Raw genomic sequence first — 20,507 nt, forward strand, 5'->3', positions numbered from 1 at the left:
TAGTAGAAAAGTGGGGGGGGGGGGAACACCAGCAAACGCAAAAACTGAAGGCAGACAAATTGGCAAACAATTGTAGAGAAGAGCAGAAATCTTTAACGGTCTTACAAATCTGTGAGAAACTAAAGAGGTGTCATCAGCAGGGAGATACAGGATGTGTTTATGCTCAATTAAAGACTAAATATGAGACAGCCTCCGAATGTATCAGTAAAAGTGGGAAGTCTAATGAGGCATTGTTTCACAGTTGTTGTTTTTTTTTTCACATGTCCAAGTCTGTTAATTAGGTTCATATAAGAAAAGCAAATTAGGCAAATTAACATACCTGTATCTAGAAATACCAGTCACCGGAGTAGTGTCCAGCTTGTTTTTGCAGGATCCCCTTTTGTAATTATCTGCCTCCACATAGATCACAGCAGCTGTCACACCTCAAGAACTAGTCTTTGTGTACTGCAGCACAACCAACTGCAAAAACTTTGGCAAGAAAGTGACTGTGGTTTGGTTTGGGAAACAACAGAAAAGTTCTCAGCTCACCATGTGCACTGTAGTTCCTATTCGTCCCTGTGTATCTACCTCATAGTGGGGTGGTACAATGCTTTGGTTACTGAAATATGTGAGTGTCAGTTTTCTGATCTTGCTGCCTTTTAGTGCCACAATTCTCTCGGTGGTAAATAAACCTATCCCTGCTAGTTGTAGGCGTATGATTACCCCTTTTGGTAGCTTCTTTAAAAACAATAGTCTGCATTCCCTGGACGGTCCCATCTCCTACACGAATCTCATAGAGCTATAACCTTTTTAACTTCCACTTGTCAAGACATTTTTTATTCTATTGGGCCCCTTCGATCCAGTCCACCCAGGTTTCAATCAGAGCTTTGGCTAAATTATTTACCTTCAGCACTTTTACCAGTTGCGTTCAGTTTGCTGACATCTCTGTCATAGATAAACTTCTGGTTTCTCTTGGCTATCATTGGGACTCTCAGAAAGCTGTAAAAACTGCCAAATCAAATGATCTTTCCAACAGTATTCTCAATAATTGTCGTAAACCTCAGTTGTTTTTTAGTATATTCAACACTGTTATCAATTCAAGCACTGCGTCTAGCCCTAAGGCATCCAGAAGTTGTTCTAGTTAAGTAGTAGAACGATGAGGAAACAACTGTAGAAAAACATGTTGAACTATAACATTCTTGCAGCCATATGCTGTCCATTTAGGCGGCTTTGTAAACCTAGAAGAACAATTCCAGGAAAGTCCGGAGTGCTGAAGAAAGCTGCAGAAGAGGAAGAAAACTCGAAGAGGCATGAAAGAACACAGGCAATAACATTTCTGGCTCCTCATGATTCATGATTCTCCTTTTCAGAGAGATTAGTATGTTTAATTGGTTGGGGTTTGGTACTTTGTAATATCAGGTACAACAGGGACTTCTTCTGTGCTGCTCTAGCTCCTGACTGCAGTCACTTTATTGTTCTTTACTTTGCAGTAAGAACTGATGATCAATAAATAAATATTTAACAAAAAGCACAATCTGTTTAAAGCACCCAGTCAGATCAACTGCGTTGGTGACTTGAGTGGAAACATTTCCTGATACCTGAAGGGAGCTGCAATTTGTAGCTGGTGATCTCAGCCTGTTATCTACCCAGCAGTTAAGTGGTACTTGAGATTGGGGGTTAAATTAAAAGGCACTTTATTGGTCGATATGCAAAATCTTTTAATTCCCAAGTTCAGAGGGATGTGAGAGATTACTAAACATGCAATTGATCAGCAGAGACCTGCTTGGAACAGCTGAACGGGGCATAGGGAAAATGGTTTAAGGTCTGTGAAACGGTGTATTTAATCATCATTTATTAAATCATGTCTCCAGCAACTGACCCCCACTCTGTTTCTACCACCCTCTGACAGTCTGGGATAGTTTGAGTAATAAGGAATTTTTGCCATTACTCAAATGTTTCTCTAAGCTGTGACTGGTTTCATAATTTCAAGGTGCCCTGTCATCTATCATGTGGCATGTGTGAAATATAATCAGTCATAAAAGCTGCTACTTCAGCCACATTTTGAGAACATTTTCTGATAACTTCCAATTAATGGAGTCAAATTATGCCTGATACGCTGAGCCTGGCATAGTTAGTGCTGATGGCAAATGGGAGATGGGACCGAAACTTCGAAATTAATTTAGATTTATATTTTTAAATTCACAGTATGGTTCCACAACATGTGGAACTGTAAAAATTGGGGAAACATGCATCTACAATGTACGGTGGTTCATTGCATTCACCAAAGGGAGAAAACAAATTGGAAGCATTATCTCATAAATACAAGCTCCGGATCTCGTAATTAAGACTTATGGAGCTCATAAATATGAAAACATTTCCGAACCTGCCTTAGATAATTCAGGCTTTTAGGGTGTCCTCAGTATCATTACATCCTAAACTCTATAGTAAAACAGAACAGTCAATTAGATGAATTAGCTTTTTAAAATTTCAACAAATAGGCTGTAAGCTGAGCCTCGGTTTAGACCATGAAGCAAGGTTCATTTTACAGCCAACTGTGTGGCTTTTCATATCTATGGCAACACAATACTTCCTGTTTCCTGTAAAAGTTGGTCAAACGAGTATTTAAAATTTAATGTGACGTTCTCAAATTCTATGCTGACAATGAAACCGACAGATAGAAATTATATTTAAGATCTTATTCAGTAAGTCTTTAAATCGCCTAAATAAAATTGAGAATAAATAATTAGATTAGGTTACCCTAAACCCTGATGCCATTGTCGTCTCAAATAGCAACAATTGATTACCACTATAACTTTTCTATACATCTTGGTCTCTGGACATTTACAAATTATTTTTAACATCATATGTAAAGTGTTTATTTGTTGGATGTGTTCTCTGAATTATATAGAATTTTATTTTATTTTATTTTATGGCTCTTTTCATTAAGAACTTTGCAAAACTTTTAGTAAAGTAAACACAAAAATGTATCTTTTGAATACTGAAGATACACAATTATAAATAATTTATATGATAATTAATAACAAAAATATGAAAATAAAAAAAACTATTTAAATAAGCAGTATAAATCATTTGTAAAATATTGTAATCTTTCTTGCTTGCTTTTTGTTGGATGGACCAGCTATTTAGGCAAGACAGAAATGAACTAATTAAGGTAGGACTGCATTTCCAGTATGTTGAGAAGATTCAGCCTAAGTTCTGTTTGATGATAGTTTAATGTCTGCTGTGACAGGATTAAAAATCTCTGTATGTACAGTAGATAAGTAATGCAGCCATAATATCATGACAGGACACAGGAAGGAACAAACAATCAAAGGAGTGACCCCAAGGAGCCCCTCATCCCACTCTCAGCCCTCAGTTTGGCAATTACTAAGTGCAAACACAGACGTGTGCATTGGCTGACCTAAATACCACAGTTTTCTCAAATCTGTGATTGGAAGGTCATCTACAGCACAAACATACTGTAAATACCAGACTAGCATTGCATTGTTTTATAAGCGTTTTACTTGCATATCTTTACAGTACAATATATAGCTGGAAAATACATCCCGCATGCAAAACAAAAGTAATTTGCTCAGTGAGCTGTGTCATGTTTTCCCTTGTAATTCGAGCTGAATGCTAATAATAGACAAGATCTCTCAATTGTGTCTCATTAGCATTTCATGTGGTCAGGTCAGCAGATTGTATGTGTTTGTTGTTTGCCTGTTAGACTTATATCTTATTCTCTACAGTGACAACATCTGGAACCTTTTACCAGGATCACAGCCAAGTGGTTTGTGATTCATCACAAACAATAATGGTTTCTACAGATCTACTGCAATTGTTAGTGATGGTTGAACTGAGACAGAGAACCATAAAAGTAAGACTGATTGATTGTTAAAACTTGATGACTGTTAATATTTCAAAAGCTTGATCCCAGAAAACAAACAAACAAAAAAACACAAGTTGCGACTATTTAGGACTATAATGTTGCAACAGGTGACAGAAACTGGAAAATAAATCATAATGACAAACTAGCCAAACAAGGTGAGGAAACATGTATAAAGTGTCTCTGTCAGAACAGGAAAAATAGGTTATGATGCAAATTATAAATGTTTTTAATTGTCTTGTGTTACTTGTGCTAAAACAGATGTTTCATCATTCAAATGGCTTACTATTGTACAATGAAGCCAATCATGACGATTCAGATTTTAAGGTTTTATTATTATGTATATATGATTTGGTTGTGGTGATTAAGCTGACTTAGCCTGTTCCAGTCTGGGTCATTTTAACTTAACTTTATTTATATAGCGCCAATCTGCCTTGACTGGTTGGGGTGAGTATAGGTAAATAGGTATAGGTAGTATAAGTAGGTCTGCATTCTTGGATCGAAGGGGTCTAATCAGACGGTAAATATGAAGGCACTAAATACTTAAATATGATGGAGCATAACCATTAAGGGCTTTGTATGTAAGGAGGACGGTTTTGAATTCTATTCCAGATTTTATGGAAAACCAGTGGAGAGAAGTTAAGGAAGAAGAAATATGATCTCTCCAGTCAGCACTCTACTTGCTGCAGCATTTTGTATTGACTGAACAAAGTGGACACGTATAGCAAATTTGAAGAAATTCTCTCAAGGAGTTTATGTGACAATACAATAATAAGAATGCCATAGACAGAAAGTGACTTTGACCTTTGGCCACCAAAATCTAATCAGCTAATCTAATTTTCATAAATCTTCTAAAAGCGTTCTCTGTTCTCAAGTATGTCTATTTCTATAAATGTGATATCCTTGACCTTTGTAAACCAAAACTGATTCAGTTCATAATTAAGTCCAAGTAGAAACTTTTGACAAATTTGATTACATTTTCTTCAAAGGATTACTGTGAAATCATATTCACAAGACCTGGAGAAACTGATAAGATGAGATAAGATTTAAAATTACTTTTGGCTTTTTCAAAATGTGCATAACGCTAAGCAACAACCTGAAAACAAAATACCTCCAGCTACGGCTATTAATGTCACAGAGGAATAATGAAAAGAAATTGAATCTGGTATCATGCATCTGTCTTCTCAAGTAGTGATGATCGATTACAACATTTTTATAATTACTGTCTTATAATTATGAGTAAAATTTGTCAAGATCCTGACCTCAAAAGTATACTATTACTTAAGTGTGACATTATCATGATGACTTACAACATAATATGTTAATGCAACCGCAAGGGGGCACAAGGCAGTGTCTTCTTGTGCCAGTCCCAAGTCTGGATAAATGCAGAGGGTTGTGTCAGGAAGGGCATCCGATGTAAAACACATGCCAAATTAAAAATGCGAATCGTGACAATGACTTCCATACCGGATTGGTCGGGGCCTGGGTTAACAACGACCGCCACCATTGCTGTTGACCTACAGGGTACCAGTGGAAATTGGACTACTGTTGGTTGAAGAAAGAGAGGAGGAAAGAGAGAGAAGAGAGAGAAGAGGCAGAGAGAGAAGAGGAAAGCTAAGAATGTAGGACTGACAGTAGGGACTCTGAATGTTGGTACTATGACAGGGAAGGATAGAGAGTTGATTGACATGATGCAGAGAAGGAAGGTGGACATACTGTGTGTCCAGGAGACCAGGTAGAAAGGTAGCAAGGCTAGAAGCTTAGGAGCAGGGTTCAAGTTGTTCTACCATGGGTCAGATAGGAAGAGAAATTGTGTAGTGGTTATCCTGAAAGAGGAGTTTGTGAGGAATGTTCTAGAGGTGAAAAGAGTATCAGGCAGGTTGATGAGTCTGAAGGTGGAAATTGAAGGTGTGATGTTCAATGTTGTGAGTGGTTATGCCCCACAGGTAGGATGGCAGTTAGAAGAGAAGGAGAAATTCTGCAGTGAGTTAGATGAAGTGATGCAGAGCATCACCAGAGGTGAGAGAGTGGTGATTGGTGGAGATTTCAATGGACATGTGGGTGATGGGAACAGAGATGATGAGAATGTGATGCGGAGGTTTGGTCTTCAGGACAGGAATGCAGAAGGACAGATGGTGGTAGACTTTGCTAAGAGGATGGAAATGGCTGTAGTGAACACTGTCTTCCAGAAGAGGCAGGAACATAGCGTGACATAGAGTGGAGGTAGAAGCACTCAGGTGGACAACAACAACACACTGAGAGGACTGAGGAGAGTAGACAGGAGTACAGGGAGATACAGCGTAAGGTGAAGGTAGAGGTGGCAAAGGCCAAACAAAGAGCATATGAGGACTTGTATGTTAGGTTGGACACTAAAAAGGGAGAGGTGGATTTGTACAGGTTGGCCAGACAAAGAGATAGAGACGGGAAGGATGTGCAGCAGGGTAGTGTGATTAAAGATAAAGATTGAAATGTATTGACAGGTGCCAGGAGTGTGATGGGAAGATGGAAGGAGAACTTTGAAGAGTTGATGAACGAGGAAAATGAAAGGGAACGAAGAGTAGAAGAGGTGACTGGTGCGGAGCAGGAAGTAACAAAGATTATTAAGAGTGAAGTGAGGAGGACGTTGAAGAGGATGAAGAGTGGAAAGGCAGTTGGTCCTGAGAGAGAGGAGCTGTGGTATTGTATGAGGACGCCTGGAGTGGCAGAGAAGTATTTTAGGGTGGTGCAGGACATGTATGAGAGCTGTAAGACCGAGCTGAGGTGGTTTGGAGATGTTCAGAGGAGAGACTGTGAATATATCGGTAGAAGGATGCTGAGGTTGGAGCTGCCAGGCAGGAGGTCTAGATGAAGACCAAAAAGGAGATTTATGGATGTAGTGAGGGAGGACATGAAGTTAGTTGGTGTGAGTGAAGAGGATGCAGAGGACAGAGTTAGATGGAGGCACATGATTCGCTGTGGCGACCCTGAAAGGGAACAGCCGAAAGGAAAAGAAGAAGACTTACAACATAATATGTTGCTATTAGCTATAGCTTTTAGCACACATTGTGAAATAGAAAGAAATCATCCATTTATTGGCAATTTTTTGTATTCAGTGCCTTAGTAATTCTGCACCAAGGCAATGTGGGGTCACTTCATAATAAACAATGATGCCAGTGTTCATGGCAATGAACGCGTCCCCCAGTGCTATAGTGTAGCTCCCCATTGTGTTTAAATGGCTTTTGGACAGCCAAGCATCTGTTTGTCTCTCTTACAGACATTATTTCACACATTTTACCTGAAGCCTCCGTTTTCACTTTACAGCTTAAGGTATACATGCAGCTCCTCTAACAAGCAAACTCCATTGTTGGTTTTAGGAGTCATAACACTGACACATAAGTGTCACATCTAGTCTAAATTAATCAAACTAAACATACAAAAATATACAAAAACTTGACTGAGACTCCCTCATTAAAAAATAAAATGAGTGATGTACAGGCAGTATTTCTGGATGATTGCTAAGATGGCTGGCTGATTCACAAGCCCACTGATTGACTGAGTGCTTGAATGGATGACTGGTTAAATAAATTGGCCAGACGATTGCATTACTAGCTGACTGAATGCTTGCACTGAACACACTGCAGACTGAAGCAGCACACAGTATGAAACCAGACCCTCCTCTGGGGACAAATTAATACTTTATTTTGTTTTAAGTCCTCATTTCCTACTCAGCTTCTTCAGAATTCATATGACATTAATAGAAGCTGAAATGTCCAGTATTTCAGCCATTGAAACTGCAGAGATGTAGCTGGGTAAATGGTACAATGGGGTGACTGGCTTCCATCCTGACTTGAGTGAGTTTTTATATTGACCTAATTTCTGTGTGACTGAAGCAGCAGCTAGCTGCATGATTGACTGTCTGAAACTAGAAATTGATTGATATTTGACATTTCAATTTAACTGATGGATGGGATGGATGGATAAATAACACAGCAGATGATTCTCGCAAAAAGGTTTTTAAACATTTCCATGAGTGTTTTATTTGTTAGTTTCTGGTTTAAGTTTATGACAGAATTAAGTCAGAATTCCAATCATTTAATTAATTTAATAGTTAACTTATTCAATATTCTAGTTTTGGTTGTTTTCTTTTTTTTTTTTTTTTATCTCCTTGGGCGACCAATATTGAATGGGTTGGGATCTTTGGACCCAAAGGCAACACTGTGTTAAAAACAGACATAATATAGTGGAAATCACTGCACCGACTTAAGAACACTTCTGAAAACTATTGTTGAAGGAATGGAAAAATTTATGCTTGGGCTGTATGAACAATGATTGAACCATTGCATGCTTTTAACATGATTTGACCTAAGATGAACAGGAAGTCACCTTGCTAAAGTTCAAACTTAAGGCACAGGGCTTGCTCTACATGACCAGGTAAAAATTGGAACCGAAAAAAGACCCTATTACTCAAGTAAACATCGAAGATCGCAATGGAAAGACAAAGGGTCTGCAAATGGCGCAGATAGCTTTAACCACATCCTGTGGAAACTGCAAGGTGTGAGACAGTAGATAGTAGCCACACGAGTAGATTCTTAGAAATGATTGAGACATTGCATGCTTCAGCATGACCGGGTCAAGTTATGAAGCATTGAGTGTAAAAATAGGGCAGAGAGCATGGTAAAAATAACTGTATAAGAACAGAAGAGCATTGCCAAAGAAACAGAAGACAGAGAGAGAAAGTTTTTTATTAGTTAGAGAGCTAGAGAACAACTCTACTGAAAACTGTACTGTTGACTGCAACTGCTGAAACTTTTTGATTGCTCACATTCTTCAATACATTTCTGAAAGACTCCACTGCCTGGGACTCATTCAGTCATGGGTACTCTGCATCCCTACCCTTTGTGCCCCCTCTTGGGGCTTGTAATCTTAACCTCTTCTTCTATTTGTGATTATTACATTTTAGAAAAATGGCTATCCAAAAGGAGATAAGTGTTTCCTCCCTCTATCCACTGGTTGGTAGACTACAAAACAGAATTTTACAAGTGATTTTAAAATTCAGGAAGGGAAACTACCAGATGAAATAGCTCCTAAATGCGTGTTTGCCTGAGTGATATTAACCAGAGGTGAAATTGAAAAGTCTAAAAGACAGAGTGTTTAGGCAGTTAACATATAACAGAGAGGTATTCTCCAATAAATGACATACAAAGGGATAAAAGTCATAACGGGTCAATTCTTACCAGAGAAGCACTTGAATTAAGGAGACTCGAGCAAGGTTAACCTTGAAAATTGCAGGTGCTTCCACACTATTTCAAGGTAACACCGTTTGTCTTTGCATCCAGAAATGTAAGCTAAAATGTAACCATACAAAGAAACAAGCATAAATAAACACGATCTAACACCACAGGAAAACTCATTTTCAATTGGATGGCAGCAACATATCTCAAAAAAGTTGGAACAGGGTGATGTTTACCATTGTGTAGCATCCCCTCTTCTTTTAACAACTGTCTGTAAACATCTGTGAAGTGAGGAGACTAATTGCTGGAGTTTAGGAGAGATATGTCGTCCCATCCTTGTGTGATGCAGGATTCTAGCTGCTCAACAGTCCTGGGCCTTTGTTGCCAGGTTACTTCTTTTATGATGCACCAAATGTTTTCTATTAGTGAAAGGTCTGGACCACAGACAGATCAGTTCAGCACCTGGACTCTTCTCCTGCAAAGCAATGCTGTTGTGATGGATGCAGTATGTGGTGTAGCATTGTCTTCCTGAAATATGTAAGGGCTTCCCTGAAAGAGACGGTGTCTGGATGGGAGCATATGCTGCTCTAAAACCTCTATGTAGTTTTCAGCATTGATGGAGCCTTTCCAGATGTGTAAGTTGCCCACACCATAGGGACTAATGTACCCCCATACCATCAGAGATGCAGGCTTTTGAACTGTCCGCTGATAACAAGCTGGGAACCCCCACCTCACTCCCTACACGGCGTCCATGGTTTTTAAAAATAATTTCAAACTTTTAAACCTACATCTTTAACTTACATTTGAGGATTGCATGCGCACTGTGTTCACAGACAGTGATTTCTGAAAGTGTTTCTGAACCCATGCAGTGCTGCCTGAGGGCCCAATGATCACATGCATCCAGTTTTGACCTTTGGCCTTTTCCTTTGCCCACAGAGATTTCTCCTTATTCTCTGAATCTTTTGATGATATATACTGTAGATGGTGGTTGATGGTGGATCTTCAAAGCCTTTGCAATTTTACATTGAGGAAGTTTTTTCTAAATTTGTTCCACAAGTTTTTGCAGTTTGTGGCAGATTTGTGAAACTCTGGGTACAAAAAGAGCATTTCAGAGTGGCAGAGCTTTTTGAATGTAAAGATGGGCAGTCATGTTACTGACCTGTTGCCAGTTGCAATTAACCTAATTAGTTGTCAAATGCTCCTGTTAACACTTTTTTGACATGTGTTGCTGCCATCAAATTCAAAATGAGTTTATCATTGCATTCAGTTTTATTGACGTTTTACACATCGTCCCAACTTCTTTGGAATTGGGGTTGGACATGTTGCTGGCATTCAATTCAAGCTGATAAAATTTCTAATTTAGGTTTCAACAACTCAGATTTTGTCTTTGCCAAAAATCAATGGCTTTCAACTTGTTCTGCATGTTGATTAAGCATGAGTTTTAATGTCAGAGGCCCTTGCTGCTGCAACCTTCCCATTTCTGGGCATGGGTCCGGGACCAAGGTCGGGTGGGATTTGAACCTGCCGCTCTATCACTGACAGACAACATGTGGTGTCCTGGTGGCACAGAGTCAAAAATAGGCTTCAAATCATAAGACATTATAACATCATGTATATACGGATAACAATTTCAGAAAAAAAGATGCTTAAACCTAGAACCATCTCATTCTGTCTGTCTGTCAAGATTCCATTAACATGTGGCAAGTTGGTGTTTCCTCAGGAGTCTAACATTTTGTGCTTTGTTCACATAAATCAGTTAGAACCTTAGAGGACACACAGCATTGCATCTTTTTCAAGCAACCTAATTATTTTTATTGTGTCTACACAGCAGAAATCAATGCCACAAAAGGAACTGCATGCAATTCAAACAACAATTTATTGAAACTAAGTTTTGTCTGCAGGCTATAACCTCTAAAACAGAGTGGAGTCCAACTGCAGATTTGGTTTCATTGCTGTTTGTTGAGGGCAATGAATTAAATTGATGTTAACTGTGGATAAGGTGCGACTCATCCAATGTTTATTGGTTGACAGACATTTGCAGTGTTTTATTCAGGCACACTTTCTTTATTCACGTTTTTTTTTTTTTTTTTTAAATAAAAGCATCAGATAGAATTGCAATTTGAAAGAAGCTCCACAAGCTGCTGATTCTGCCATTTGATAATTATTTCACCGTTCCATGTCTTTTCTACCAGATACCACAAAACAATATTGTTCAGCTTCAACGCTTTGCTATTCTATCTGGATTTTGTCAAAAAAACAAAAACACACATTTTTGCAGAGTGAGGCACAGCAGCGTGCCAACAACTACAAAGGAATGATGAACACTGTGGATCCTTGATACGCTTGCACGCACGTACACACACAAACCAGGAAATGAAGCATGCTATCAGCTGACCGAGATCAACTGACCAAAAGTCCCATTTAATTGAGACTCTCTTCATTGACTAAAGAAGGAGCAGATACCCTTTACTTGAAGACGTGCTATCACTCACAGAACAGAGTGTTTTGTCTTGCTCTGATGCTTTCACTCTGTGTGTGTGTGTGCGTGTGGGTGTGTGTATTTCATGGGAGTCACCATGGGGCAGCCAGATGCTGCTGTAAGAAATGACAGGCACATCCCAGCCCTTGAGACACTTAAATACAGGAAGACAGTGGGTGAAAAAGAAGGCAAAAAACAAACAAACCACGTAAAGGATACAGAGAGGTTGAGGACAAGACAAACACACACACACACACTCAGAGAGGTTTGTAACATAAAGCTGACAGCTGTCTGGTACACAAACTGCTCTAACCTATCCCAAAGGAAAGTGTAATTTATACACCATTTCCTAACCCTCCCGAAGGAAAAGTATCATTTTCCACTGCATAATAAACAGCAGAGTGGAGGACAGACAGCACTTATTGAATAGAAGTCCCATCGCTGCAGGATGAGCTTGAGTCTCGAACGCTCCCTTTCTCTCTCTCTCTCTTTTACACACCAACACGTGCACACACACATTTGCGAGGCCTTTCTACATGCATTATTCAAGTGTAAACGGCTTAATTCCGTGAGCCACATACTCATAAAGACTGTTTTGTTAATGTGTAACCTCAATGTAAAAATGCTGCAGATGCTTTGAGTCCTGACTGGCTTCACTGTATCAAATGTTAACATCGTGCAGCTGATTTAAAGGGGAGCTTGTTGTAGGTGCTGATAGCCAATCAAGATGAAATGTATTGTTAAAAATAGCCAAAGTGTACAACAAATGAGACTACACTGCATGAAGGGTATTATGATGGATTACAGCAGCGATAGTGCTCAAATGAAATGACATCGTACAGCTGAGGCTGATGGGAATTTAATTCATTTTACAGGTATTTGTTCATTAACCAAAGAATTTATGATCTATTGATGACTGGTGTATCTGTGACTTTCCCAGAGTTATTACAAAGAATTTTGAGGATATGAATGTGTGTTCCACCTTTTATGCACATTCATCTAAAAGGTCTTGAGCTTTTATACTTGACTGGCAAAGTATTGGGATCATGACATGTTTGAAGTGTGAATCACTGAACAAAATGTCTCTGCTATTAAAGCAATGTGGTAGTTGAGATGTTACAGTGGATGACAGCGGTTGACCGACTGACTGACATTTCTATTTGCAGAACACTACTGAAAAGGAATTGAGTTTTGACCTAAAACCTAAAAATACCTTAAGTCATTACATTTCTTTGCATTTACTTAACAATTGGACTGTTTGTGATAATCAGTACAGTTCAGTGGGGACCTACTACCTACAGTACAGATAGGCCAGTAGATTCTCTAAAATCAATGTATTGTAATTTAGTGACATCTAGGGTACATGTAAGAGTCTATTTGGACCTATATGTGGGAACAGCATGCACACCTTCCAAATCGCAACAAGTTTTGCAGATCTGCACATTGAGAGAGCTGATTGGTTGTTGCCATTAAGCCAGAAGGTGAGTTCATAACTAGAAGATGAAGAAGAAGAAAGGGTGATGGAGCAGCCAGAGAAACAGCTTCCACATCAGGTTACACATCTTTCCCGTTTTGCTTTACTACTCACCCTCCGAGGGATTAGTGCACTGATCTGTTTACAATGGGTTCATCTTCAGGAAATTCTAGTTTGTGACACTGCCCCTTGTGGACAGATTGGGCATCTAGCGTTCAACACAAACATATATGTGAAGGTCTACAAATTTAACGTGCATACAGCACACAGGAGCATAATTCCAATGTGTTTAACATTTTAGAAATGCCTCTTAAACTCTGTGATAGTGATTGTTATTGAAAAAGAAACAGCAGAAATGGCTGAATTTACCTTGATAAAGTTTTTTCGATCATCATTTTGTTATGAAACTATTTTATTGTAAATTTGCAATAAAACTAACAAAACAACAGTAGTTGAAGCAACTGCCTTCATTGAAAAAAAAGAGACTGCTGCCAATAATATGCTAAATATGCCATTTCTGCTTCTCTATTTGTTGGATCCTTCTCCTCCCCCCGAGCTCAATAATCAATCATGTTAATAAAGGCATTTTACTCTAACTGTAAATAAAAAGTCATCAATCAAATTTTCTAACAAAGTTCTATCTCACTGAAAAGAAATTAATTAGGAATTCAGATAAATTATCACTCATTTGTTCGCTAGTTACAAAAAAGTCTTTAAGTGTGCTATTTGCAAGTTGACTGAGGCACCTTCAGCATGCTGTATAAATTGCATATTTTACTTTGTGCGTGCTAATCAGCTTTTCTTCTGCAGCCCCATCTCCTTTCTCAAACACTACTGTAGCTCATTTTGTATGATAATGTTTTGTGGCCATGTGAGAGCAGGTGGCTGTGGAATTTTGAGCCACCTTCTACTTGATCAAGGACAGGAGGGAAAATGCCATGAGGTGCCAGGAAAAAGCCAATATAATTTACATGCATAATGCCTCAATGTAAAGAATGGTAAAAAAAGGAGGCAGGATGAGGTGGGGAGGAGACATCCATCTTATGTGGGTCACGGATGGGCTGGATCCTATTGTAGCCATCATCGGCTTCTTCAATCTTACAGAAGGTTTTCTAGGTTGTCATGTGAGAGACAAAATTGTTTATTCCAAAACATCTATTAAAAATGTCCATTATTTATCCATCAAAATATCAGATGTTGCAGTTCATAATCCACTTTGAGTACAGCGTGACTAAACTTTAATGGTCATGTTTAGACTATATAGGCATTTTGTCCATCCGTCTGTCTGTGAATGTGATTTCTTCAAGTTTTACACATGTTCACTTGTACTCATGGACGAACTACTAAGATTTGGTCGTCAAAGATCAACAATATGTCACCTCACATCATCTTCATTCTTTACAGGGTCAGCAAGTGACATTTCCTTTACTAGGAGTGCGAAACTTTTGGAGTTAAAATGTACTTCTTTAGACTGATTTGTGACTTACGTGTCCCTAGTTCAAATCCCACTGAGGATGTTTGTTGTACCTCCTCCTCTTTTATTTCCTGTTGTATTTCTATATTACAGTTTATGATAATGAAAGAAAATGCTAAATTCTGATATGCAACAGTGACATTAACACGATCATTTCACATTCAGTAAGGTAAAGAGAAAGAGACTCCAGTTATTTGAAGAACCAAACTTTAGAATATGGATCCTATGGAGAGAAATGTTACTATGAAGATAAGGTTTTCTGGGATGCTGATATGCCTTGTACATAGTATTAACATTTATCACTGACTGTGCTACGTAAGAGCTTATAAATGCTAAACTAAACAATGTGTGTGTGTGTGTGTGTGTGTTTATTTAGAAGCAAAGGGCATGATCTTTTAGCTGCTTATTCGCTAAATATTGAACTATCACATAATCCAGTAGTGTTTGAGATGGATGTTCCATCACACAGCAAATATTGTCTTATGTTGGTATTATCCACATTACTCTGTTAATCCCACAGCTACTTATACAGCACACTATGAAATGAACAATGCCCACAATGGCATTCACTCTCTCTGACACACACACACACACACACACACACACACACTGTACAATTAGTCACTATGATATGAAAGCCTTCTGTATCTAATATTAGTACAGATTTAACCACCCACAGCATCTACAGCAAATCTCTGACACAAGTCTGGCACACATTGTCACAGCAGTCTATGCTTATCTCTCTATTACACACACATGCTCTTACATAGGTAATATCAGATTGAAAGTAGATGGAAGAAACGCAAATCAGATGCCCATTCATATACAAACACTTAAATGATGGAGCAGTACAGTCATCCGCATGGAAGAGAATGTTGAAGAAGTTAGCTATTAAATATTACTACTCAGCTCAAAGTGAAAAGAGAAGAGTGTAATTTTTCACTCAGTTGCAGGGGTCAAAAAATATGCTGAATAAGCAATTTATCAGGTTCAGCTTTTAAAAAGTCTACTACTGCTGTGTAGTAACACGAACACTAGAGCAATTGTTTGATGACTGTATACTCGTCTTCCTGCTCTAACATGGAAAATTCCCTCTGTAGGAAATAAAGGTTTATTTTATCTTATCTTACAACATGTTTCAAATATATTCTCCAACCTTAATGCGCATAGGTATCATTTGTCCCTACCCATCTATATTAAATTAGAAGCAGCGCTATAGTGGCTAGCAGGCTTCTCCATAAATATGGGGAAATAGCCCCCCTGTGCTGTGGCATCTCTTAGAAGAGCAACATTGATCTTCTTCATCTTGGAAAATCATAAACGAATGTTACGACCATGGGACCATCACATACTTAGTTGGGTTTAGGTAAAAGGACCACTAGTTTGGATTAGAAATAAAAACTAGACGGTTCAGCTTTGCAAAATGCTCATAGTTCACACATGGCACCCCCTCAGCTGTTGAACCATTTACTGTGCAACAGTCTCATTTTGAACAAGTAGTAAAAGAGTAGAAGGTTTGCTACCGACCTTTAGATGAAGCTACACCCATGAAATACATTTGTTCTTCTGGATTGTGATAATATAGAAGTAACTATTGACAATTCATGTTTTGGACCTGATATTTCTCTTTAATATTTGCTTGTTGGTTGGGTGGAAACGTATTTAGGATCTGTGCGCAAAAAGCTAAACCGAAAAAGAAGAAGAGAAAGGCAGAGATAAACTACTCCTTAGACTCACCCCAGACACCAGAATGGATCTGCTGAATAATATAAATAAAGCTCAGCGCCTGTTTTGATATCAGGGTTACAAAAATACCTCTTGTAAAGTTCTCCCTGACATGCAGCATTTGTAGAGGAGTCATTTCAGCTCTCTGTGTTAAAATAGCTGAGCTGTGTTGCAATAACACAGCCGTTTAATCTGCGCTGAAGAGAGGCCTCTATTGTCGGTGGGTGTTTTTGTTCTTTGTTATTCGCTCAGAAAGATGTCAGCACTGACATGAGCCTTTATTTCTGCCATGTGAGAGAATGAGATAGAATCTGTTTCTATGACACAAAGAGAAAAATGGGAACCCAAAGACAAAATCGAGAGAGTAAACCAGGGGACTGATCTGAAAAGCTGACATCTGGTTCTTGTCCACAGAACAACCTAAACCGTCCCAAAGGAAACAGCAAGGTTTGCGTGTGCAGTGTGTTTGTATTTTTGTGAGAACGTAATGTCAAACCCTTGTTCCACCTTGAATCCTGTTTAATGATGTTACTACTGAGTACTTGTAAGCTACACAAGTGTCACACATTATCATGCCCATACACAGATGGCTTGTTGGATAAATCCCCTGTCCTCAACTGCCACAATTTTATTAAAAGTTTTACTTGATTGCATGTTTTTTTTACCAGGTTTAAAACTACTATTTGCCAGAAAACAATGTGTTACTGCTATTGGTAAAAAAAAGTAGTATAAAGCCCTCTGCAGTACCAGATGTCACATCTTAAAGGGCAACTTCACTGCTTTTCAACTTGTTTTTTCTCTGTTGTATTTTGAGACAAATAGGTCTATAATATTTAAATTGTATTAAACATCCCTCTGCCTCCTTTGTATTAAAATATCTCTCCACTTATAGCTGAAAAGTTATTCCAGATGGCATCATCTGAAGGAGGGTTTTAATGTATCATTTTAAAGAGCTTTTCAGCTCTGGTGATGTAAAGTGAAGGATGCTGGGAAGAGCAGGTCGACCCCTGTAGTACCAGATCACCTAAAAGGAAAAACTCCTCCAGATGATGTCACGCGGAGGAGTTGAAATATATTTTTAAACACAGAAAGCAGAGGAAAATTTAATACTACTCATTTGCATGTACTTTTCAAAGTATAATCACAGGATGGAAGTTGAAAAATAGTGAAGCCACACTTTAATCATGGCTTTATCTTTCTAAGTGATGATAATTTCCACATTGCCCACTATATTCAATGCATTCATCGACATGTGGGTCCCGTGTTCTGTCCTGGGGACTTTTTAAAACACTTGGTGGGGTGCTGTGGACCTATCCACAACAGCACACAGGATGCTGCTCTAGCCAAAGAAAGTGGGAGAATGTGAACATGATAATAAACATTTGGCCCAGACTGAAATACCTCAACGTCTATTAGATGGATTTTCATGAACATTTGTGCAGACATCTGTTATTTTTTCTAATAAAACGTCTAGACTGTTATGTTTGCTTTCCATGACTTTGCAGGGTTTATAGTTTATCTCCAGCTGTAAGGACTAAGAACACTCGTTTGAGGACAGTGTACATTTTTGGACAGAGAAGAGCTATGGTCCAAAAGGGGGTTGAGATAGGAAAACACCCACCTAAAGAGAGAGTGAGGTTCCAGCCACTATCTGTCTCCTATTTTCCATGGTGCCCTTTCACATATCCACCAGGTAGACCATAACTGTTTACTCATTTTAAGTGTATGAGTGTATTGTCCACCTAAAGAGGCTATTCAGGCCAGGTGACAAGGGAAACTGCCTTGGAACATAAGCTGGGATCCCTAACCAACAAGTAATTAAACTTTTAGACCTAACAGGAAGTAGAAAAAGTCCAGATGCCATGACTCAACTTCCACATTACCTCACCTAGAGGACATTATCGAAATTTCAGCAACTACTGGATGGATTGTCATACTTTTATGTAGATATGTAGGAATTCCGTTGGCTTTCCAGTGAATACATTTAAGCTCAAAACATACAGGATGGCTGCAAATAAGTTTACCCACTAGAGTCGATGCCCAAAGCAGCAGCTCTGACACAGATGCCAGAGGTTCGTGCATATTTATATCTGCACTGTAACCCTGAACTTCTCTAAACATTACCCAAAGTAGATGCAAGTGATAACACAAATGTCCAATTCAGATGGTCTCAACATTACATGGATTTAATCCTACAAGCCACCACCAATGTGTGCTATTCTCACAGCTAGAAGGTTGCATGTTCTGTGTGGAGTTTGCATGTCCTCACCGTGCTTGTGCAGGTTTCCTCCGCATACTCCGGTTTTCCTCCCACAGTCCAAAGAAATGCAGGTTGGGTTAATTGGTGACTCCTTATTGCCCGTAGTTGTGAATGTGAGTGCAAATGTTAGTCTGTCTGTGTATGTCTCTCTGTGTTGACCCTGAGATAGATTGGTGACCTCTCCAGGGTGTACCCCGCCTCTCACCCTATGACAGATGGGATAGGCTCCAGGCCCACCATGACCCAAATAGGATAATTGGTGACAGAGGGGTTGCCTGGGGTGGCACTGGCCTTATTGGCAACCTCAAGATGCCACCTCCTGGCAGATTTACAAGTTGATAGGTACCTGCGGTGGAACTTTGAGGTGGTTTCATATTTTTTTCAACAACAAAAGTTTTTTACAGTTGCAAAGGATGGATTTCTAGCTCTGTCCATCTGTACAATATGATTTGTTTATGAGTTAAAAATGGTAGATAAATTATGTATTTCAAATTTCTGAGTTTAAACAAACACACTGTTAACCTATTCAGTTTCTTCCAAAAAGGGTTTTTAATTTAAGTTTTTGTTTTGTTTTGTGTTTTTTTTGTCCTTTCGGCTTATTCCGTGAATGCAGGGTTGCCACAGCAGATCATTGTCTGCATGTTGATTTTCCCTTCCCAATTTCTACTGAGCTTGAACCGTCACTGCCCAGCTGGGGAGGGGAATGGGCTGTTAGGGGTTTAGTGTCTTGCCCAGAGACACTTCGACATTTAGATGGGACTGGGGATCGAACCACTGCCTTTACCAACTGAGTTACAGCCGCCCCCTTTAAATTTTAAGTTTAAAACCTTTTTTAAATAATTTTGCAGATATGCCACACTATTCCGAACATAAACCTCAGTCAGTCTCAGTCTTTACCAGCCCGTACTCTGCACAGATGTTTCGGTGCACTATGCCAGCCACTTGGTTATGGCGTTCCATGCATGCCCTGCCTGCTAGCATCTTCCCATCCAGCTGACTTTTCAGGACTTACGTCCATACTTACCTTTTGTAGGTACTTGGTAGTAGCTGTTTCCTTGTCGTCTCTTCATGGTTACTATTTGCCTGCAGGATCCCAAGGGCCACCAGGTGTGTCCCCGCCCAGTCACCAAGGGATTCATGGTGGTACAAAGGGCATTTTGCACCCCTGAACTGACAAGCCAAAATCTTTGATAACAAGTTACTTGTAGCTATCCTTAACATCTGCTATGTTGCCTCTGGTAGTACAATCCTCACACATTTATTTATTATATAAATAATATTTATAATATAAAACACATTTATTCATTATATAAATAAATGTATTATGGTTAACTGGGACTTTTCAGCTGTGCCAGTGGTCCTCTTTGTCCTCGGGACCTATTAAAACACTTCATGAAGAATGTGATCATTTAGATGCGTAATTACCTGTAAAATAAATAGCATAATCAATCTTGTTAATTTCAAAACAGCTATTATGTTTAAGGGTTAGTGTTGTGTGCCTTGATTGACTGGATATGTGATTAATGTAATGTGACTGACGGAATGTGAGACAAATTGTTTTTGATTGGTTGCATAAGTGGTGTCAGGGTCTGTCTCATTACTGCCCTTTGTCTTAATTGTTGTATCTGCTGTCTACTTATGAACTGATTTCACCTTTTGATGTCTCTCTCTATCTTTCTTCTCTCCTTCATAATGAAAGTAATTCTGAAGGAAATTCACTGGCTACTACCTACTCATTTAGCCATCTTGTCCTGCTTTCCTCACATGCCACCAACAAACACAGACCTTACAAAAATAAAATATGAACTTGACATATGGAAATGTTTTATTTGTACCCTTAATTTTCAAACACACATTAACAAGTGCAAGGAGTTCATAAGCAAAAGGAATTATGTGGTGTTGTCGAAGCTCAGGTAGAATTCTGTAAGCCATAGACTGGTTTAGTTTTTAAAGAGTTCATCATGAAACACACAAATTTCTTAAAGCTGCATTAATCTTGGACAGTGTTAATTAACAGCAT

The sequence above is a fragment of the Channa argus genome, chromosome 10, assembly GCF_033026475.1.
Source record: "Channa argus isolate prfri chromosome 10, Channa argus male v1.0, whole genome shotgun sequence".
NCBI classification, from domain to species: domain Eukaryota; kingdom Metazoa; phylum Chordata; class Actinopteri; order Anabantiformes; family Channidae; genus Channa; species Channa argus.